Source organism: Gallus gallus, chromosome 1, assembly GCF_016699485.2.
Source record: "Gallus gallus isolate bGalGal1 chromosome 1, bGalGal1.mat.broiler.GRCg7b, whole genome shotgun sequence".
In the NCBI taxonomy this organism is placed as follows: domain Eukaryota; kingdom Metazoa; phylum Chordata; class Aves; order Galliformes; family Phasianidae; genus Gallus; species Gallus gallus.
In genome coordinates, this window is record NC_052532.1 from 39,163,223 (window position 1) to 39,187,538 (window position 24,316).

General features: G+C 36.5%; 1 long non-coding RNA gene across 2 annotated transcripts in view; it reads right to left on the bottom strand.

Annotated features, from left to right (window-relative positions):
- The window catches only part of LOC101749434, a 71,374-nt gene that overhangs the window by 33,877 nt on the left and 13,181 nt on the right, over nucleotides 1-24,316 (bottom strand). The gene's annotated exons all lie outside the window — the stretch shown is intronic.

Consider the following 24,316-nt stretch of genomic DNA (forward strand, 5'->3'; position numbering starts at 1 on the left):
GTGACAATGGCTTTGTACTATATATATACTAATTAAGCTCTAACGTCTTTAATGAAACACTGTCAGGTATAGGAAGAACTGGAAGCAACGTATGTTACTAGTGATTTGGTATCCATTACATTGCTATTGCTGAGGTTGATCTTAAAAAAAAAAAAAAGAAGAAAGTATTGATACGGTAACAGTGAAGGCAGGTATGTTTTTCATTTCATTGCTGCTGACCTTAGAAAGCATGCATCTAGATGAGCTATTTCATTGAAGGTCTGCTTTTGTCTTGCTACATTCAATAAGGAAATTGTTATTGCCAATAAGAGCAAGAAAGTGCTATACTGGTTTTAGAGCACTTGGACTTGAATGACAATGGTTGGGGGCTAAATATGAACACAGTCCTTCCAGTTCTTTCCTGTACGTCATTAACAGAATAAAATATTATGGGGAAGATATTTTCCTAATTTTACAACTCTTGGAGAAAATAAAGGATGGCCAAGAAGGCCAAAAGTAATAACTGGGCTTGTATCAAAAATAGTGTGGCCAGCAGGACTAAGGAAGCTGGAAGTGATTGTCCCGCTGTACTCTGCTCTGATGAGACCAAACCCGAGAACTGTGTTTAGATTTGGGCCCCTCACTACAAGGATAATGAGTTGCTCAAGCATGTGCAGAGAAGAGCAACAGAGTTGGTGAAGGGGCTGGAATACAAGACTGCTTTATCTGCAGAAGAGGAGGCCAAGAGAAGTACTCCGTTATGCTATATGACATCAGAGCTGCTAAAGGCCATCTTTGGCCTTCTCATGCTAGCTGCAATACCAGTCTCTGAACGTGATAATGGACAGAGAATCTCTCTGAGATTTCAGTGTGCTACTTCTGAAGGATTTAAGGGATTCTAAATGAGATAAACCTGCCAGGGTGTCACTCCCTTTTGGCAGCAATTTCATGCAATCCTAAGCTGTATCACTTGGTAAGTGAAAGTGATTCGCAATGCATTGAAATGGAAATTTTAAAGGAGCTGTTTCTGAATTTAATGCTCATGAGAACAAATGACCTTCAGTGAGACATGATGCAAACAGGAGCAAGACTGAGAAAACTGTCCCAGTAGTTCTAGTTATCCTCCTTCTCTATGAGGAACAAACTCCTGTATAGTTACCCATAAGTTTCTCCTGAATAAATCCAGACTGTCTGCATTTTCCCAGGCTACAGAAAACAGGATTCTATCCAATCTTTGTGTACAGTCTCTTTAATCAGTTTAAACCTATTTTTTTCCTGTTAGATTTGCGTCAGTGAAATCGGAGGTACTGAGTTAACTGAATTGATTTTAAAACAGATTCCAGTTAAACCATGTAATTTATGACTTTAGAAAAGGCCTACTTGGTTCTACACGTAAAGGCAGGCATAGTAAGCATATGTCATTAACATGCAACTCTTTTTGTAGGCATATTACAGGCACTTCAAATGCCTAACCTGAAGGTGCAAACTGTCACTTTGTTCTATTTTGGCTAACTTTCCAGAGACAGAGTTGTAGAACCAACTGTATAATTTCTGAAGTTCGCTTCACCATTCACAGTACTTTTTGGTAGATTAATGGTGCTTGCCTGAGTGCTTTCCCTCTGTCATACAGAAGTGCTGTTTCGTGTCTGAGGTCCTGAAAAAATGCAAGCATGCTCTGTGGCTGATCTAGACACAATCACTCAGATGCTCACAAGGAAATAAGAGGTCATAAAGGTTCAGTATTTCAGACTTTTCCTTGAAGATCAGAGTGTACCTTTATCTGGAATTATGCAGTGTCTGTATGTAGCTCTTTTCTTAGGATTTGCTGCTACACTAAGCATGGAAAAATACAACTCCTGAGTAAAATAAATGGTGACAACATATAATTTTCTTCTTTGTGGCCCTTGCTATAATTTCCTGCCTTTCAAGCAACAAAAAAGTCATTTTGATAAAACCTTTTCCATTAGTCTTGTCAGTATCCTGTTACTTGTGTGCAATAGTTGTATGACTAAACACCCTAATTGTTTGGAGAGGTACAGTTCACAGGTGTTTCATACATAAAGTAAATATTTCTCAAGACCACATTTTGGAAATAATTCACTGAAGCACTTAACTTTTAGTAGTCAAAAAGAATATCCTTGCTGAAAAGGTACTCAGTGCTTAATCCAAGAATTACTGAAGACTTGGATTCCCATTGGCGGATGAAGGTCTGTTGTTTGTTTTGTTTTCTAATTAACTACACCAATAAGGATAAATGTGTAGCTTTGTTTCTCACATTACTGTTTCTATAGTACCACACACTTCTCAGGGTTAATAATGATTTCAGGACAGGCTATTTCAGTCACAAAGCTGAAAGAAGTGGAGAATGAACACCTTGAGGCAGATGAGCTACATTGTCAGCTGCACTGCCCAATGGTAGCCAGCTTCAGAGACTGAGAACAGGAGCAATAGTATGGGGACAAGGAGCAGGGAGGAGGCATTCTTTTTACCCATCAAACCTCCTCAGAGATCAAGTGATACCGGGAGAGGATCTCCAGACATTAGTTTGGGACCTACCTGGAATCTTAGTCCTTTCTTCCCTCCTTCATTTTACGTTAAAAATAAAAATAACAATAAAATGAATGAATAAATAAATAAATAGAACTAAGCTTTCTGTATCCTTCAGGAGCTGTCATGCTTTGATTACTTTCACCATGTAGTCTGCACTTCTCCTCGGCCCCTGTTTCTGTGCTATCTCTGATGCTTTCAGCCAGCAAACTGTTACTGCTGGTTTTCAGTAGTCTCCCCGTGGCATTTCTTCTCCTTGCCCTAGCAGAGGTACCAGGTTCAAATTTTTATAGTCTTCACTGAGGAGCATCCTGCTCCTTGACCTACTAAGTTGCATAAGACAGATGACTTATTACTCCATGGAAACTGTTCATCATTCCATCTTATCCTTCCTCTGGCATCTTCCTTGGTCTTAGCATCTCCATCTTCCCTTATGTTTCTCAAACCACTTGATATCATTTAACCACACTTGCCATTCCTAATAGGTTGCTATACAGCATCATATCTCCGTGATATAAAAGTGGGACACTGCAGTGTCCAATAAAGATTCATTGGAGTAAATGATCCTTCCTGAGCTAATATTCCTTTGTTGTTGAGAGAAGCAGATGAGCCCTATTGCTTCCTTAAAACAGCAGGATAGGAGACTTCAGCCTAAAGAAAATGGACTGATAGAAGGAAATTGGTCTGATATACTCTTGTTAGTGATAGGCCGTCTTGCTTTCAGGATGCCTGCAATAACAAAACAGCCTCACAGTTTGGCAGCATGCACAACAAATGACTCTAAAGCCAGAAAAGCAATCCTTTTCAGTTTAAATATAACAATACTCAAATACTCAAGAAAAAATGTCATGTAGTTTCCCCATTATTTTTGGTCAATTTTAAAAATAATTACAAGCATACTCACTAATTTTGCCCCTTGAAATAAGAGCCTTTTTTCTTCTTGAAATTCCAATGGCTCTCAAAACAAGTAATCTTGTTTTCCTTGTTGTTTACTGTAACCCATGTGATTCTAGTGTTCTGCAGATTAATCTTCTTCCTAGACTCCTATTCTAGCTCTAGCATGGAAGGGTACAAAAATATTTAATTTTGTGCTGCTGCTACATGAAGATTAGCTAACTTTGGCACCTCCATAATTGTCAGTGGAGGATGTTAATTTGCAGCCCCAAAGGCATTTCCCAGAGCATGTAGGTTCTTTTCAAAATATGGCTGGGACTTCAATACATTGAGAACATACCTTCAAGGCAGAATACCACAGTAGATATTCCTCCGTAAAGTCCATATCCAATTAAAGAGCATTAGCTATTACATATAGCTACGCAGGAAATACATATAGCCACTGTTGCTTTTAATAACAAAGCACATCATGTGACCATAGAGACACATTTGAGGGGCAGGAAAGGAAGCTCCAGCCTTCGAAGCAACAAGGCAGATAAACTGCCCTACATGATGTTCATTTATTTGAACTCTGAAAAGAAACAGAAATGAAACTGAAAATTGTTAAATGCAAAAACAGTCAACAGCAAGATAATGACACAAGTCAGTGAGGAAAGACTGAGTTTTGTAAACTGCCCAGCCCCCATGCTGAGACTTAAATTTGTAATTTTCTAACATAGAGATTAGACAACAGGTGGAATCCAACAAGCTTGATTCACACTAAAGCAGTGTTGATAAAAAAAACACTACATAATTAAGTTTATGGTATAAACATCCAGAATTTCTGCATGAATCTCCCCATGGATTCTACCATAAAAAAAATTATGACTGCAGATAAAGTGCTCTGTCCCAGCCATAATCAGTCCTTTAAAAAAAAAAAAAAAAAAAAAAATCCCTCCCTTCTAATATCCCAATTTGAAAATGCTGTGATCTATATCAAATTGAGAACAGAGGCGGTAATTCTCAAAGTTCATTTACAGGGTTCTCACTTCAGTAGTCTTGCTGGAACAATAAAATAGTTTGAATGCAAGCTTATTTGTTAAAGTCTATCCTGCTTCACTTCCTCATGATATTTTTGATTGCTATTAGCTCTCTCCCTAAAATATGCGTGAATGTTCTGGTTAGAAATCACCAAGAAAGAAGCTCATGATCAGCAGCTAGACATTTTGAGACCAATAATTTTTTGTGTTTTTTTTTTTCCCCAAATTAGTTACTTTATTGCATTAAAGGCTATAAATAAATGAGCCTGCATTTGTTAGATAGATTATAAATGAGATGAAACTACAGCTGTGCCTTTCTCTTCAGTAGCAAGACAGATCCTTCAGCCCCAAATACTCTGATTTCCACCCCTGAAGACTCTCTCAAACTGACAACATTCACAACAGGCATAATACATTATACCAGCAAGCTCCAGGTGGCAGCCAGAGTGTTGGATTCAGTATCAGTGCAGAGATTACCACCTCTTGTTTTGGTTCATTTCTCCCTGGAACAAAGGCAAGCTTAAAATTCATAGAATAATCAGTCAGATAAACCTTTGGAAAGCAACATTAAGGAACATAATTGCTGATCAAATTTTCTTCCCAATGTAAAATTAATCCTGTGGAAACCTAGAAATTTAGCAAAACCTAACCCCAAAAGATTAAAAGTGATTATTCTTTTGTATTGACCTAAGATTGAGCTAAATTTAAAACCTGCAGCACTAAGCATTGCTGTTGCTTCATTTGGAAGAGTTTGCTTCTTGTTTATGATTCACATGGGAATTACTATTTTTTATTGGCTGCGTACTATGTGTGAGTGAGAGCTTTGAAATACATTAATAAGCTATTTTCTTCTGGCAGACCCTGAAAGTTTATAAGTAGGGATCATACCAGGACTCTGAATTTTAATCCAGTTTGCATTTATAAAAATAGCAGTACTTTATCTCATATGAGGCTTTGCTTTATTATACTGCTGATAGAGATTATGCTGTTTAGAGGAGTGTTTAAGGAGAACCATTCAGTGCAATGAGAAAGAAATGTGTTTTTCTCTGAATTGAGAGGATGAACAACTTGAAGGCAGAAGAATATAGCCAAAAAGGAAAGGAACTGAGAGTGACTAAGGCAATTATGAATATTCACACCCCAACGGGACTGCTAGACCAACAGTATCTTTATATTTCATTATTTTTGTATTATTGTAGCATTTATTGTTAAAGGAACTAGCTTCTCTCATAAAGCGTGCAAGAGATTACTTCACCTGAGACTGAAAGGACAGGCCAACTGAAGTTATTGTCTACCTGATGATTCTTAATGAAGGAGAAAGCTGTACTACTAAGGCTAAAAATTTGATAAAATTTAATTTTGATAGCAGAGCTGACGATGGTGATTAATATTGAAGGAATCTAAGATTACAAATTAATGAAAAATAAATACTTACAGCTGACACTCATATACCAATTATACAGCATGCATGCTATAGAGGACGTGATACATAATTAAGCCAACAAATATCTTTTGTTCAATTACATTCAAAACTATAAAGCTTCCTGGTCACTTTTCCTTATAAATGAAAGGGTCTCAGGAGGCAGATATCAGCCTTGAATACATGAAAATCTTGAGGCATCTCTCCAAAAGAGAGTTGCCTCTCCATTTTCTGCCAGTAGAATTTTAGAATTACATCATATTCTCTAAGGGAGACAAAAAACAGAAAAGAGGACACTTTCATTGACCCAATGTTATTTGCATGTTTTCACAATCTGCTTTCTATTATGTGGTCTTTTATTGTCATTGACATTCATGAAGTTATTGACAAAGCAATAAACTTAGAACACCTTATAGCTAATGAAACACTAAGATAAAGTAGATCAGTCCCTGGAAGACCACCAAGATGGTTAGAGGTCTGGAGCATATGATGTGCAAGGAGAGGCCGAGAAAGCAAGATCTATTCAGCGTGGAGAAGAGAAAGCTATGGTGAGACTCTAGGTAGGAAGACTGTCTAGTGAGAGGGTGTAGATGATAGAGACAGCATTTTTTTGGAGATGAAAGGGACAGAAGGAATGAATGCAGATTGCAGCAAGGGAGATTGTGTTTAGATATAAGGAAAAACATTATTCACGCTGAGAGCACTCAAACAGTAAGAGATATTACTCAGAGAAGTTTTAGAATCCACATCGGACATATCCAAACTCAACTGAGATGAGGTCCAGTAATTTTACTTTAAAGTTGGCCTTAGAGAAGGCAACCTCCAGAAGTCCTTCCCACCCTCTTCTATTTTATAATTCTGTGATTCCTTGAGTTACTGAAGGGTTAAAATTTGAGAAAAGTATTGCATGCTGAGATATTCAACAACATTGGCATACATGGTTCATAATTGCATAATGGTTAATCTTCAAACCCTATCTCCAGCTTCTAAAGCTTGTTGACTTTGTTATATTCGTTTCTATTTTTTATGTGATGGAAAGAAAACACTTTTCTTGTGGAAACAGATTTGAACATACAGCAAGAAGTTGGTAAATATGGAATCATTTATAGACAAGTAATAAACTGCAATTAATTTCAGCTGTAGACGCACAGATTTTAGGAATGGAGGTAGAAAAACAGAGATGTATTGAAGTGAAATTGATAATTACAGTTTCTAACAACAACAAAAAAATGAAGCTTTTGACAGCAGAAATACACAGCTGAGAAAAGATAGCATAAAATGCTACTGGAAATGTTATTTTTCCTAATAGATCTCTTAAACTATAATGCTTCATTATTCTCTTGCAATTTACCTGTGGCTTCCAAAAAATAATTACTCAGATAAAATAATGCACTGCAGTCATGCTTTTACCAAAGCTGTTCAATAAATTAAGCTGCCTCTTAACTCGAGTAAATGATAAATATGTACGTCTGCCAGGAAATCTAGTCCAAAAGCAGAAAAGAATCATCAAACACCAACTATTATTGGTGGTGTGGTTTCCTGGGTAATGTGATATAGAACTGCAGAAGTCAAACTGAAGTATTTGGGTCAACAAAATGACTGAAAATGAAACGCTCTTGTATAGGAGCACCAAAATATTTTATTTCAGCTCTATATATTTTTCAGCTTTTTTCAATTATTGGGCATTTGGTCTTAGTCTAAGATACATCCATAAGCTCTACATAGTAAAATTCAGTCTGTTAGGATGTAACAGAAGCAGTACATTCTGATGATCGGCACTCAGTTGCACAAACAATGACAATTCAGGATCCCAATTCAGAACAATGAGTCTCCTATTCTGAAACAATTTAAGTATCTTCTTCAGCTACAAGAACATTGCTTGCTACAAAATTCAAACCTCTATTCTAAAATAAGAATATTTTTAGATTGTGGGGCTTTTTTTTTTTTTTTTTTTTTCCGAAGGTAGCATAAAGATGAGTCCATTTCTATGAAAATGGTCTTGTTATTATTTAATCAGGCCAGCATCTGAATGATTTGTTGATTTGTGAACTGCAGGTTGGAATTCAATAAGTAGTTCAAGAATCTCTGAGTTGAGAAAATCTGAAGGAAAGAAAAAAAGAATGTCCTTCCACAAAGGAGTTGGCAAACAGTATGTCAGTGATGAATGCTACCTAATGCATTTACAGCAGTTAAAAGATACTCTGTTCCATAGCTTATTCACTGTTCACTTATAGAAATAATGAGCATCAGTGATGCTAAGCACTGTATAAATCCATAGCAAAAAGATAACCAGTGGCTTAGAGAAATTAACTGCACAAAGCAGTTGCAAAGGGAGTTAATTGAAATTTGGGAGTACTGTGAACAAGCCAGAAATTTTCTTCCACAAAGGGATAGGGATCAATACAGTGGAATAAAGCTGCCTCATGCTTCCAGCAGCCTTTATATTCACACTTCACTCATACTTTGTCATCATTAAATTCTTCACCATAAGGACAGGAAAAGTGTTCTTTGTTGTTTTCCTTGTGTTGGTATGCATGTGTATACATAAGCGCACTTGTGTGTGCCTTATGGGTATACACACAGCACTGAAGTCTCCACATTCACCTTAAAAGTATCTTGTAGTCACAATTCTAAGCAAAAGGCTATTTTTCTAATGTTTCCACAGGGTGATCTTAGTCAGACTATTAAACAGTTGTAATTAGCTGGAGCTTAAAATAAGCAAATGGAGGAAGAAAATATGCACTGCAACTTAGTTCAACATGCAAAATGAGCCCAGAAAGCTGCAGCATCTTGATGTTTAAATGAGTGATACTGATTTTTTATGGAACAAAAATACCTTCCCTCACTGCCTGTTATTGCCTATATTCCCACCCAGCCAGGATAAATGGAAAAGGAAGATGGATGAAGAAGATAGGTGAATAGAATCCTGCTGGAACAAATGGTGCTGCTCAAATTCTTCTCTGCCTCTTCACTAGATACATGTATGGCTTTTTTAAATAAAAAAATTATATTCTGAGAGGTTCTGATTGCTTAACTCTTAAGTTGCATCATTTTTTTATACCTGCTTTCATATACCTTTCTTATATCAAATGTAAATGTGATTCCATCACTTCATAAGGCACAGAGAGTTCTTAGTGATTCTTTACCGAGATGAAAAAATATATAAAAGCCAAAACATTTTCTATATTATTATTATAGCCTCAGTAACACTGTCTTGCTAGACAGAATTTCAAGAAAAATGAGTTTTTTCCAGATCATTCTATAACTATTCTTGCTGCACAGGCTTGTGAAACTTCGGAACATATGTGTTTTGCTGAATAAGGGTGCTTACAGTACTGCTAGTGCTTGTGTGATCCTAAAAGGTGGTGACAGAGTGTTGTTAGTGAATAAAAAATAGATAGGATAAAAGAGGCTAAGTAGCAGGGGCTTTGAATAAAATGAAAATATATATATCACATGGAAAATCACTGGGCTACCTTCAGCTTTTACTTTCTTTAGCATAAAATCATGTTGACTAATGACAGAAGCCAGCTAACGCTCACTGAATAGTTGTGTTTTTACAGATGATGGAGATGTTCCAATATGATCTTTCTCACTTTGTAGAATTTTTGGGTAGCCTTATTGGTCATCATTATATTTAAATGCTATAGCTACTAATAATTACAGGCACTCCCAAGGGCATCCAATACTTCATCTGGGAAGAGTCCAACGTGCATATCATTGAAACCGCTTCTGAATGGTTTCAGACTGTCTGTACTGTGAGTTTCAGCTGACTCTTTGAGGCAAGGTATAAACTCAGCTGCTCATCGAGCAAGTAAGAAAGGATTTTTCCCATGTCTCCACTGAATGAAGGGCTGGCAGAAGACAAGTATAGAAAACAGTCTGCAGCCATAATTATGGGGAATATAAATCTAAATCAACATATTTCAGGAATCTTCTGCTGTGGAACAGAGAGAATAAACCAGATGGGGAATGAAGGTGGGAAAATTCAGGGATACCATGGCAATGGCCCATCCAGAAAGGCCCAGGTAATATCAAGGCTCATACATGGCTTCATAGGTATGAAGGTAAGAGTAAATAATAACTAATGTACAGTGAAATGTGAAGAACTTGAAAGAGTTTTTGTACTACCAAGCATTTTCTTACTGCTGAAAGTGAAGTTCAGACTTCTTCATTGAAGGACTGAGAAGTGCACTTAGAGGCTTTTATAGAACCATTTTAGAGCAGAGGAGCCTGGCATACTCTGTGCCAGTATGACTGTGTCACAGCCCCATTGACAAGTCAGTGAAGAGAAGCTGCTCTGAAAGAAACCTCTAGCAGAGAACAGTTCAACAGGAACACAGTTTTGCTGAGTTGTCAAAGTTATATATATATAAGAGTTTTATATATATATATAAACACACAAAGTTTATATATATATACATATATATTATATATATATATACATTCTGTATTTTTACCTCCTAATTTCTAATATGAAGGTAATAAATAGAACCAGTTAGGCTGCTCTTTATGTTCAGCCTTCTTTAGTAGCATAGGAACAATAAGCTTGAAAGATTCTCATTAAAGTGAGCTCTCCGGTAAAGACATTTATTTCTTCTGGTGGAACTGTGATGCTCTTCTACAGATCCACTGAATTCATTGGTTTGACTGAAAGACTGGGATCTAAATTTTTTAAAATCCAGGTAAATAGAAAGGTTGTATGACAGAAAAAAGACAGCTTAACAATTCATTTCAGTAGTGCCTATTTATTAGGAATATGACCACCATGGTAGAAAGCAGCAAATTGGAAAGATTAGAAGACATTCAAGAGATGAGAATCTCCACCTGAGCTCTGTCAGCTGAGAGACCATGAAATAATAGGGGAAACAGGATGTGTGCACAAGCAGTGCTGTTCAGAACCTTGAAGTGATGATGGAACACATACCAATCACTTACATGAAGAGCTATAACCTATTTTCCTTATCATATTCACACACATAAAAAAGTGGAAACTTCATATTTCTTTCAATCTCCAAGTCCAACCTTATTATACAGGGACTGTCACACTGAATAAATCAGAACTGTTTAAAACCCCGTAGGCTGTTCACACAACTCATAGCCACCTGTTCTTGTGTCTGGTGCCTTTCTGTGACTTGCTGTAAACACAGCCTTACTGAGGTCAGCAGCTGCAAGACTTGGTGGAATGGCTGCCCTCATTTACGTTCAGCCACAGTCAGATTATATTACTGCTCACACAGTGGCCTTGGAGGCCCTCAATGAATAAATGTTCTCTGCAGAAAGCAGCTCTACATTCTGGGACATGGCATTTATAAGGCAGTCACTTATTCCACACTTACTTTTATGTATGAATATGTAATCAAGGGAGAAAGGAGCAGAGTGAAGCAGTTTAAAAGCTACCGTAAAAGAATATGTGCCAGAGGCAGCAGTAAGGCAGCCCTTCCATCTCAGCTTCTGAAGGCTTCATTGTGAACTTAGAGACTAGGAGAGGGACCATGGCTGTTAAATATTTGCCCACAAGTACTGCAGAAACCATTTAGTCCTTAACAAGTTCAATCCTATCACTGACATTAATTCTGCAGAAAAGATATACTCTTAGGCCACATTTCCACTAAAGAGCTAGAAAAAAATTGGTCGTACATACCTCCAGAGGAACAGTTGTGTGAGAGTTTCCTGAAGTCCAACAAACTCAAGTTAAAAACACAATTGCTCTTAAAGAAAGGGGCTTAATGTATAATTCTACTCATACCTGAGCTCCATTTTAATCTAACATTCAACCTGGAATAAAAACAAAACACAAACAAAACAACAAAAGCAGCTACCAACCAAGTACAAACAACAGGGATCAACTTGAACTACCTTTTTTGATTGCAGAAAATGCTGCCACCAGATTTCACTCATTTGTGCTAGCTGCTAAATGATGAACAGAGTATGGCCTCCCTCAATTCCTTGTGCTGCTCTTCATGATAGGAAGCACATTCTAGAAGATCCTGGTGACATGTGAAGGATCCTTTCTTCCTTCCTTGACAAGTAGCTGAGCTCACGTCTCACCTTTCCAGCTGGATACTTTAGTACATAAGCAAATGTAAATGGAAGTTTATTTTGGTAAAATACCTTTAGGATGCAAATTTTCATAAATTAGAAGGAAGAAGAGGGAGTACATTTAAATCTAGCTTGAGAATTCCATGGTGAATGTTAAAGATTAAGTATTGTTGGCATATGCTCCATCAATGTCCTTACTGCCTTGCCAAAATATCTAACCAATCTTTATTCCTGTACTGTCTGATCTGGTATGAGTGTTGTGTCCCAGTGCATATGTTATGGGCTTCTTTGGCATTGTAAAACTGGCAAGTGAATCCAGTCAGATTTATAAGCACTATCTTTCTGACTCCAGAGCATCTGTACGCTGTGGGCAGACTGTTCAAAGAACATGTAAACTACTTATGCATCCAAACGGGAAGTGATATCCATGCCAGTTTAGCATGTGGTTTGTGAAATGCAAATTAAAATCAAAGGCTGAAGATGAGTTTCTGGTTCTAAAGCATCCTGGTGAATGCAAAGATATCTGAAAGGTACTTCTTTGTCATTCGATCCAATCACTGCCTTTCTAGCAACTATTTAATCTAATCTCGAAGTATGCATAGAGCTCCATTTTCCTAGGAAGGCTGTTCTAGATCTTTCTTACTCTATTCCTTCTGTTTTGCCTTTTTAACACAAGACATTTTTAACCCATTGCTGGTGCCACTCTTATTAGTGATATTATCAGATAAAATCGGGCCTTTGGAAATACCAGTAATAACCTTCCACCAACCTACCACTGTTCTTTCATCATTACTGATTTCTATCTCCTGTGGATAGGCCATTTTATTCAGCTTTTTATTAGAGGCTGATCTCTCCAGCTTCGCCAACAGTTTTCAATTGACTCGGTACCCAGCGCTTCACATATTAACAGAGTTAAGATCTACTGTGTTGACTTTGTCTAAAAAATGCATTATCAGACTACTCTTGCACAATTTGCTTCCAGTCATTTTTTGTTATATTTCATCAATTTCCTCTTCTAGTATGCAGACAAAATAACAAGCTTGTGCTTGCCTGAATCATGTTTATTCTCTACTGCAAGTATCATTACTACTTTTTTCTATTCTTCAGTCATGTAGTAGCACTTCTTACTGAAAAGATTCATTAAAAATACACACTGTTGAACACCAGCTTGTATAGTAATTTTCCAGAAACTGGTGGAAACAGTGAAAAGCATCTATACCTACCTTCTTTGCATTACTCTCTTGCTTTGCCCTTCTAGTTTGTTTCATAGTCCTGTTCTAAAAAAAGAACAAACTATTTGTTCTACCGAAAATGTTATAGTGAAGTTCTTATCATCTTTTTCTCCTGCTGTATGGAGCCCCCAGTATATTTGTTGTCTTTTCACTTGTATTGCTGAAGAACCTTTTATTATTTTATTAATATTTTTTTCAAATCCTCTCTTGTCCCTGAACTTTTTGTCCTCTTAAACTAGTATTTATTTACTAACCAGTCTTTAAAGCATTCTGAATATGCTTTCTATTTGTTCTGAAATGCCCTTCTCTTCATAGTCAGTCAGCCACCACAGCTGCAATCTGCGAGTTTTATAGCCTCTATGTTGTACGGTATACAAATTGCGGACAATTTTGCATCTATGGACTGGGAAAAAAATGTAAATATTTCACCGCATTAGAGTCCTGGAGTCCTAAGCTTGATCATTAAAACTGAACAATTCCTTTGGTTTGTCAAAGTTTATCCAATTTTGTCCAGTCAAAACAGAATGCTTTTTTTTTTTTCCTAATAAAATTTACTTTACCATGCATTTCTTTCCTCTACAAATACAAATTGAATTGTTATCATCTTTATCATTCAATCCAAGATTATTTTCTGCAGCCATTTCTTCCATGACAGCCTTGCTGCTTACTGGTGCCAATGGACAGTGATTCACAGACAGCTTGCCCACCAAAATTAAGGAATGTTGGTGAAGTGGTTATCTTTGTTCTGAAAAGTTTGGCACTGCAGTTCATTGGCTCACATATGGCTCAGTAGTGTGCTTTAATGTTGAGGGGAGCCATGAAATAAGAAGAATCATCTTTTACAGTACCACAGATTAAGTATTTTGTTGTCAGAAAGACAGTGTATGACTTGGGGTTTTCTTTCTATTTACATTAACTTCAAAGGTGAAAACAAGTATTTTGAAAGATCTAAAACCATTTCAGATTTTCAAATCTGAAAGTGGATATTTTCCCCACATTGTGAGAGCCAGAAGTTTAATAGAAGTTCATGAATTTATTTTTCATTACAATATAGGGGTTGGTTGGCTGAAATATTTCTAAAATACTATTGAATTTCTTAATTTGATAAAAGTGCCTTGTTAGTTATAAATTGATAAATGGTTGAAAGCAGTGATTCAAAGTATTAATAAAAATGTTACTGCATTAGTGCTTGCAAACATTTCTACAAAATTTTAATCAGTTTCAGTTCATACACGTGCACCCATGATTTTGTTTCTGAAGCACTGACTACTGGTTATAAGTAAGGTGTAAACAAAATATTTCCTCAGAGATCAGTTTAAATTAAAGATAAATTAAATTAAAGATAAAGATGGGTGAGCTCAGAGAACCTCAGTGAGGCAAATTTTAAATACCTATCAGCTCCTCAATAATGTGTAGCTTCACTAGCTGGCAGTCATTAATACACCATCTGTCTACTTTTAATCCAGGATGCACAGGTAAAACAGTATGAGTTAACTTTACAATACAACTTTTTTTTCCTTTTTTTTTTTTTTTTTTAACTGAAAAAAAATACTTCTATAGATGCAGGTCAAAATTATTGAAGTCCCATTCTTCTTTTTTTTTTTTTTTTTTTTTTTTTTTTTTGGTATAGCTGTTCAAATACTGGAAATTCAGAAACAAATATTTCTTTAGAGAACTTAGTGGTCACTGGCCACCAAATAGTATTGCATATATTCCACATTAATTTTTGGCAATTGGATTGTAACTAATTCTACAAAATAAAATGAAAATGAAAGTAGAAAGTTAAAAATAAAATAAACTCATCAAACATCAGATAATTTTCCACTTGAAGGAAAGATTTATTAATGTGAACATCAGCCTTGCTCTCCCTCTGCTCTTTGCATCAGGAAAAATCCCAGCCAGTGTTGGGCTAAATGTGATCCATCTACCTTTGCAGCCCTCCTTCCATTCCCTTACAACCACGCATGTTTTGCAGTGCTGCAGCTGAAGATAATCAGGTTAGTACACGAATAAGATTTGATTATTTTTGTTTTACATAGGCTATAAAACTGCCCAATCTGTTTTAAAAATCCTTTCAGTTTTCAATTCACTTAGCTTTCACCAAATTGAATTCCTCACCTGAAATATATAAAGCAACTGGGATTAGAACAAGGGAGTTATTTTTTTTACTTTTAAATGCAAAACTCTCCTAGTTTCTTGGAGTAATTCTTTGTTAGAATTATGTGGATTTAGCACATAGTGTATTGCTTCTACTCAATACTGTCCCTGAGATTTTAAATCACCTCTCAACCCCTCAACTTCAGTGGACTGTGTGTGACATTATCCTTTGCAGCTCAGCTGTGGTATCTTTCTTGCTGGCACTGGTGAATGGGTTACAAGTATCAGCTGCTAGTTTGGCAGTTAGCTCGCCGCAAAGGAACGTCAACTGTAGGGTGATGTATACCTGATAAAATGAGCTAAAAGCACTGGGGAATCCCTGAGCAGGAGCCTGCTATATTGAAAAAGAGGCAGTATCTATATAAACTCTAAAAGGTTCCTAGCAGGCAGAATGTGAAATGGAAGCTGTCTTCCTTTGGAAGTTTACATAATCATTTAATTTAATCCTTCCTGCAGTGTTTCCCAGTGACTGCTTTAGTTCTTTGATCATAATGTGCTAGGACAAATGTCAGGAAATATGAGTCTACAAAGTGATGTAAATCTTGTTCGCTATTGGAGATGTGACTATGAGCATTATCTTCATGATATTTTCTTTCCCAAGTATTTATTTCTGCAATGTTTTTTCCAGTTCTAAGATGACAGAGGAAAGCAACAACTTTCAAGCTAAAAAAATGAAGTTATCTCATATTCTGACTCCGGTTAAGAGAGTACTTTAGCTTCCATTTCAAGGTGAAGAAAGGCTGTATTAACCTGAATATTATCTGTAAGATATGTAATAAAGTGGCATTTGTAATAAGACATGTCTTTTGGCTTTTCTATTATTTTTCACCTACTTCAGCTTCTTCATCAGCATTTGTGATGAGATCTACAATATGTTTCTGTTTCATAGCTGTGAAATATCGTAATACAAATATTGTGATTTCTTTTCTTGCTTTTAAGTAGCTTTTTGGATTTATAAACCATTAGAGCGAATGAAAAAAAAACTTGAAAATCAGATATATGTCAACAAGTGCACAGAAATTAGCATCAAATAAAACTAGGACATAAAGATTTTTATGGTTCTCTTGAACTTTGTATTAAAAATTATATATGAGAAAGAAACTTAGAATATATCTATCCTTGTAGCATATATTTTATATCCATTTGACATTTTATGTGATTACATTGTGCAGTTGAAATCTTTACATTAAATGGGAAAATAATGGTGGAACATAAAAGTCAGAGGACCAAAGAAGAAAATATTTTGTTACTGCTAATATTTTTATGTCAGTTAAGCAAAGAATTCTTTTTACCCATGAAGTCCTCGCTTGCTTTTAATTAATTCTGCATTAGTCTTTTTCATAAAAGCATCTGTTTAAGATATTGTTAATAACAACATCTATTTAAGACATTAAGTTTCTAACATTAATTTAATGGAAGATTTCCAGTGGCATCTATTATATGTTCCAGTTAGATTAGTGTGATGGTCTTTTAATGGATATTTTAATGGACATTATTAACCAGAATATTATAAAATTAAAGCTGCACTCAGTGGGTTCTTTGAGTTCCTATTGTAATGTTATACGAAGTCTTTGATTCTGAAAAGTAACAGCCTATATATTTCTAATTGAATTCAGTGGCATTTAGCAAAAGCAAAAACATGCATCTATATGACAGTACTAAAGGTAAACAGTTACAGAACTGGAATGTGTCTGGTCTGATAACTCTCCTACAGTTTTGATTCTGAGGGTGAAACTCTTCCAGAAGGGGCTCATAAACTTTTTTTGTAACAAGGCCATGGCCATTCTTTTTCTTCCCTACGGATGTGTGTGATGTGTTGAATTTCTTGTAGCAACCAGCTCTGAAAAGAACTGGGAGACCATTTCTTCAGAGAGAGAAGCACTCTTTTTATAAGCGATTTCCCATATTTTTCAAAAACCTCATTTTGTCTTGTTAGTTTGCAAGTGGGAGGGCATTGTAAATATCTATTCTAGCTGGGCTACTTCTACACCAGACTCAAAGTGAGGTGCATTGCAAAACTCAGTAGATTGCAGACCTGCCTAGTAAGTTCTTATTTCGGTCAGCAAACATTTAGTACACAGGCAGCAGAATTTGAACTTTCTCTGTATTGATTTTCTGTTTGTGAGCCACATTCCTGAAAGTACATATTTCACCCATGGAAAATGTTAATGCTCTTATCAATAAAGAGGGCTGTTGGTCATTATCTTCTTATTTCAGCATCAATTATGATTAATTCCCATTTTCTCTTCTGAACTTCCTCATTCTGTTGTGGAAATGTGGGAGAGAAGACACCTGTCATGCACTTAAAAAACTCAGATAAAAACGTCTTGTATAACCAGTTAGTTGACATTTTGAATATGTCATTATTGCTTACATTTGGGTGAACTTTTTCCTGGAATTCTCTGTGTTTCTGAGTGCTACATAACCAGCTACATAACCCAAAGCATTGCATAACACTGCACGGTTAGTAGAAAATTTTCTTTTAACTAAATGATTTAAATCTCCACCATTTTTTTTTAATTTATTTTCTAAAATCCAATCATCTTATTTGAACTGAAAATTGCCATTTTACAGAACAGACAAAGCTGGCAGACCTAATGGGATTTCCCATTGGCTTTATCTGCATGCGTGAATCTAGCCTTCACTGAAGAAGGACCAACCATCTCTTTCCCATCTCCCAGAATGCTTTGTCAAGACATTCAAATGAAAAATCTTTACTTTTTACATAGTCCTTCTGCTGTCTGCCCATATCCATCTGGCACTTTGTGATAATGGGTCATGCCCCTATGCCGCTATCAGGTGAACAAATGACGTCTGGATGTGGATCTTTGCACTTTAGAAAATATGCGTGTAGAAAATAGCTAAGCAAGTAACAAATTAATGAAGTTATAGCACGGAAGTTGCAAAGCAAACATATACATCAAGAAGATAAAGGGTTTTGTTGTGCTTTACAAATGTCAGCCTTTTAAAGGTATATCCTAAACTAACGTGCCTAAAATAATTCTTTGATAAGTGGAAGGATCATTTTTACCATAACAGTGAACTTTATATTGCTTTCTCTAATGTTGTGCAGAGAAGCATTTGTTAAAAGAACCTGCCGGGAGGTTCTTTTGAGAAGATGCTTTTATTTATAATCTCTAGAATTCCCAAAATGCAATGGGGTACAAACATACTTGAAAGCAGACTTTATAATAATATGAGAAAAAGACGTGAATGTCTGCTGTGCTGAGCTGGTTTGATTATACAGTAAAATGCTTTAAAAACTGAGTTTAAGATCTCTTTGGGGAGAAGAAGACAAGTGAAAATGGGCCTTCATAATAGGCCTCTGTGAGATAGGGAGAAGCTGGTTGCCACACATGCCAGTTTGCCTGTGCTTTTCATTTTAGTTTGGATGAAAATACCTCACACTTGTAAATCCAGAGAGAGAATGAAAAAAAAAAACAGAGTTCGGTATTTCAAACACATAATGAACTTCTAAATTTCCATTTACCAGCCTTTTCCCTTAAGAAAAGAAAAACTGCTTCAGGCAAGTTCCATCTTATCTAGAGGCAAGTCCTCCATTTTCCTTCTCTTCTCTACTTTTCAGCCTTGGACCTGAGGATAGGGCTGGGACAAGGGAGTTGGAGACCCTACATCTCCCCAGGTCCCTTTCCAAGTTCCTCATCTCCATCTCTGGGACCAGACTAGTATCTCTGTGGTGCTATGGTCAGTAGTAACGTAGAGCTTCACAGAAGTGTCAGCTGGCACAAAAAAATCCTGTTTAAAAGAGCTCTAGATGTTATTTGCTTACTAGAATGTAGTGGGTCTATTGAAACTGAGAGATGGTTCCTGTGTCCTGTTTTCAACTGATATTGAGTTGATTTTCTTCACAGTGTCTGATAAGGTGCTGTGTTTTGGCTTTAGGAGAAAAACAATGTTGATAGCATACCAGTGTTTTAGTTTACACTGAGCAGTGCTGCACAGAGCCAAGGACATTTCAGCTTCTTGTATGGTCCTGCCAGCGAGGGGGCTGGAGGGGATACAAGAAGCTGTAAGCAGACCAAAGGAGGACAACTGACCTAAACTAGCCAAAGGGACATTCCATATCACATGGTGTCATGTTGAATGACAATACTGGAGGAATTGGACAGGGTGTGGGGGTGCCACTGCTCAGGAAGTGGGTGGGCATTAGTTAGTGGGTGGTGAGCAATTGTGTTGTGCGTCACTTGTTTTCTAAATAAATATATATGCTTTCATTACCATTATTTCTCTTTTTCTTTTTTGTCTGAGTAAATAGTCTTTAACTCCACCTACAAATTCTACCTTTTTTTTCCCAATCCTCTGCCCCACGTAGAGGGGTGAACAGGTGTGTGGTGCTGAGCTGCTGCCAGGTTAAACAACAGCATCCTGGAACTGCCATATGATTTAGGACAGTCAGGAGAACATGGGGGCCAGGTACAAGTGCCCCCTCTGTATGGCATGGATGAAGCTGAATCCCTCATATTCAGGACTTGTTTAATGAAAAATGTTGGTTGGATAGAGGATGCTGACTTGGCTTGCTGAGCAGGACACTCACCTGAAATGCAGATGACCCAGATCCAATTTTCATTTCCAATTCTAGTTCTGATTTGGATGGAAGTAGGGCTTGAACTCACAGTCTCGATTCCCAAGTGACTTAAAATCTGGTAGCTAGAAGAGCTCCTGGGATATTTTAATTTTGTTACAGGGATTCCAAACTGGAGCCCATAATTGCTTTCAGCTGTAGTTTCATTGAAACAAATATATTCCTACAGAATGTGATTTAAAACAGATTGGCATTTGCTGCCAACATCACTGAATAAAGAATATTTTGGAGAGCTACACTGAAGAAAAACTAAAAGAAGACGAATAGTAAGGGTAAAAGAAGAAAATGGCAGGTGATCAGAGAAAAAGGTAGATAAGCCAAAATTAAGCCCTGCTTGGAAGGGAAACAAAAACTTGTCTTCCATTTTAAAAATATCTCAAAAGCATTCCTGATTTGATGTCTATCCTGCTTACAACCAGCAGGCCAAAAGACTTCCTGCAAACCAGAGAGAATCAAGTCAGTGATGGATCCTTTTATTACTTCACCAAGTTATCAAAGTTAATTTCAAATCTAGAAAGCTCTACATATAGCCAAACAACCACCCCTAGAGCCCACTTTGGAATCAAGACCCTTGACACCTATTGTAGCCAGTAAGGCTTTCTTTTCTGGCTTTTTCCTCACCTTTTTCCTTTTATAGTTTCTAAAGTTAAGTTTTCTTATACAAGTGCCCTTTAGTTTTATATACTACCCTTAGGCAGAACAGGATTTTTCTTTATTGCACTGGCATTGTTTTGTCCAGGAGACTCAAAATCATTCATCAAGGAGACAAACCTCTTGCTTTGTTCCTTTGAGCTGGTGTATTGATGCATTTATTTCCTCAGAATAACTGATGTACTTTCTTGAGAAAATCACCTTATTTGAGAGAAGACTACTGCATCCCAGTAGTCTTAGAGATAAAGAGGTTAAATTTGTTAACCATGGGGTTAACACCTGATCTTGCCTGACTTCAACTCTGAAATCTCATGGGCTGAATGCCGAACTGGCTTCCTGCAAGATGTGTAGGAGAGTAGTCATGTCCTACTTTAACTGTAAACAGTGCCATGATGTTCTACCACTGTAGAAAAAAAAAGTGAGGATTGTTTTATTACTTGGTGGTGGTCAGGGTCCAGTTTAACTCAGAAAACTTGTGGCAAAATGAAATGATTACACAGGTAGCACAAAAGCCAAGAGGTTAAGAACCATTATGGATATGTGCAAACCTAAGGACTGGAAAATATCTATAGTCTTAGTCAATTGTTTTTTACAGATTCTGTGTATACTTCTTAGTAGCGTATGAATTCTAGACCCAATTAACACAATATTAAACCATATAGCTAAAGGCATAAGGATAGGCCATTAAACCATTAAGGAAAACCTTAAACCAGGAAAAGCCCTGAAGCTGTAGAGGTCCAGCAGGTTGCTGTGATGTAACATGAAAGTTACAGAAGTAAATGTTATGCAAAAGCTGATAGGTAATTTGATACAAGTATAAAAATGAGCCTTCTGTTATGCAGTAGACTTTATATTTTCATATAAAGCAATTCCATCAGTTCAACATATGCCAGAATGTATGGCACATTCATGACAAACTGCACAAAATTGCCACACCTATGCAAATCCAGGTTGGTGGATGGTGATGCTACAGTAGAGGAAAAGGCATCCCCTGGGAAAGCCACCTGGGAAACTTCCAGAATATGCAGTCATCCTGATTATCAGATGAAATCCTCTCACTCAGTTTTTGCCTGTTGAAACTGACATATCTATTCAGTACTATTAGTTTTACTTCTACAGGATGATATTTTGGAAAGAGAAAAATGGTTTTTTGACTGTTTAAAGCAGATGCTGCTACAGTTACTACTTTCTAGTAAACCTCTGTTTTGTTTAGAAGCTGCTGTAGCTTTTAATATGATATTAGAATACTGACTCAGTCAGTGTTTACCTTAAAATAATGAATATAAGCGCAGGGAACAGATATTATATGTTGTGGGTGCAGACATATAAGGTCAAATGATTTTTTGCTCATCTTTCATTTTCTTTCTAATGAGGAATTATTAATAGTTGAGTACATATAAATTTCTGTGTATTGGCATTGCAGCTGGTTTGCACAGAATTTGAGGATCCTTAGTATTGCCAATTGCAACAATTCAAACAAAAGATATCGACTCCTAAATTCCAAAAGACTTGCTTTAAAGTGAAATATAAAAAAATATGGATATGTGTTTCATATTTGTTCCTGTACTATTTGGTACTTGGGTGGGTTTGAGTTTTTTTTAGGCTCTACTGTTTTTAAGCAAGTCGCAAATGTAAAACAAGTGAAAAATAATTCTGAAAAGTTCCTGAAATCCTGAAGCTCAGAGTGGAGCTGTAGGAAGAGTGCTGAATGTCAAGATAAATTGAGTTGATTGAAGTAAAATTCTGATTTTCAATTGGTGTTTTTACTATGCGTAAATTACAGTATCAATTTGCACCATTTTTTAAGAACTGTGAAATTGAAATATAGCAAATAAATGAAATGCGGTACATTATTTTTAATTTGGAATGCAGTTTAAGCTGCGTGACTCATCTCTTATTGCTTCATTCCCCAGAACTTGTTTTCAAAACAACTTACTTTCTAAAATGATAGTATGTATGTTTTGGGGAACAGTCACTATTGAAATGGCTTGCAAATTTTGACTAGGAAAAAGAGAGTGTCTGAATTTTGTAAATAAATATCCAGTTGCCTAACTGTCAGCTATATTGCGTTGATTCTGCCATTTCTTCTGATTTGAAAGTGAAAGATCTGCTTTAAAATATAAGCAGACTGACTTCCAAACTACATGTTATAAATTATTTAAAAATAAAAATGGCAGAAGACTGGAATCATGGTAAAATCAGAGAGAAGGAGATCTGCAGAATAAACATCAGAAACACATGGATGCCAATGCAAAACAGTTATGTTAAACATGTTCTAGTGATATAAGATGACTGGCATTTTAATAATAGAAAACATCTGAGAGTAAGTATATGAGCAGGACATTATATGGTTCCAGCCCAACCTAGGAGCTCTTGACAACTGCTGAGAGAGGCTTCATGCAAATCAGTATTTAAAACTGAGTCTTTTCTGATTGGTATTCATGTTGTATCCATTACAACACACTGCTTGAGGCAGGCACAGCCCTGATGTGAATGTGATTTCTGAGCCTCTCACCCAATACACTGGGTGCTGGAGTGGGGTCAGTCTTGCTCTTCCAAGTCCAGGAAGAGCAGGATGCTCTACTACCTGGAGCCCTGCCTAAAGTGCACAATCCCAAACTCAATACAACAGTTCCAATCAAGGTGTCCTGGCACAGAAAGCTGTAGCACAAAAACTGGGATCCAGCACCTTCAGTACCATCCACCTCCACCTCTCTACCACCTCACATTTCCAGCACAGTGACACTGACAATCTGCCGTTTCCAGATATCTTTCTTAAATTATTCAGAGTCTCAACATCAATAAGAGCATGGTCGATCTCAATTCTTAGGTAAATTTTACCCTATGTAAAAGCATAGCTCTGTGTCCCACCACATGATGACTTTTCTCTATCCTCTGTGTTTGGAACACAAGTCCCAGAGCTTCCTTTGTTTTAACAGGAAACTGGTTCAGACAAGGAAATAGCCAACCTGACTCTCTAAGATGTGAAAACAAGTGAAACCATTTTTAGAAACTAAGAGCTTTTTGCTTCTACAAGCAGAGTTTTTGTGCTTGTCTACATTGGGTGTCATTTGGACTTTAAGAAAAAAGTGATAAATTCACTTTAAAGAAAACACTAATAACACAAAAATAGCTTTTATTCCATTTTTAGTATAAGAATTATTTTAAAGCTGAATGATGCATCAACAGGAACAGGTCAAGGGAATGATTAAAAAAAAAGAAGAAAATTGCTAGAAAGAAATCTGAGATTCAACTTCTTAGTTGACATTACATTGTGTTGCTAGAGTACAACATTCAAGTGAAGGGCCAATATTCTTGAGATCAATGCTGTCAAGTGAATATGTAAAGAATCAGAAGCTAATTAAGATATTTAAGAAAAGAGTTGAATCTGACAATTTAGGATAGTCAAAGATCAAAATAGTTTCACAGTCCTAAATTAGTTCTAACTGGGGAAGTGTAGATTCTATTAAACCTGTCTAAAGACCATTAAAATGCCAAAATGGAAAACAATCATTGTATGTTCCAAAATTGCCAATCATCTTGTAGGCAATAAGTTTTTGAAGAGTCTAGTAAGTTAAAAGTTTTGGCTAAATAATGCAATCTGAATAGAATGAATCATATACAGGAAGTCTAGTTCAAATGCAATTTATGGGGGCTTCTCCAAAATAATGCCTCGTATTTTATTATGTTGGCCCATGACAGCAGAGGTGGATGTTAGTGGTATGGCAGTAGATGTTGAACCTTCCCACCAATATTCCATTACATTTTGTTG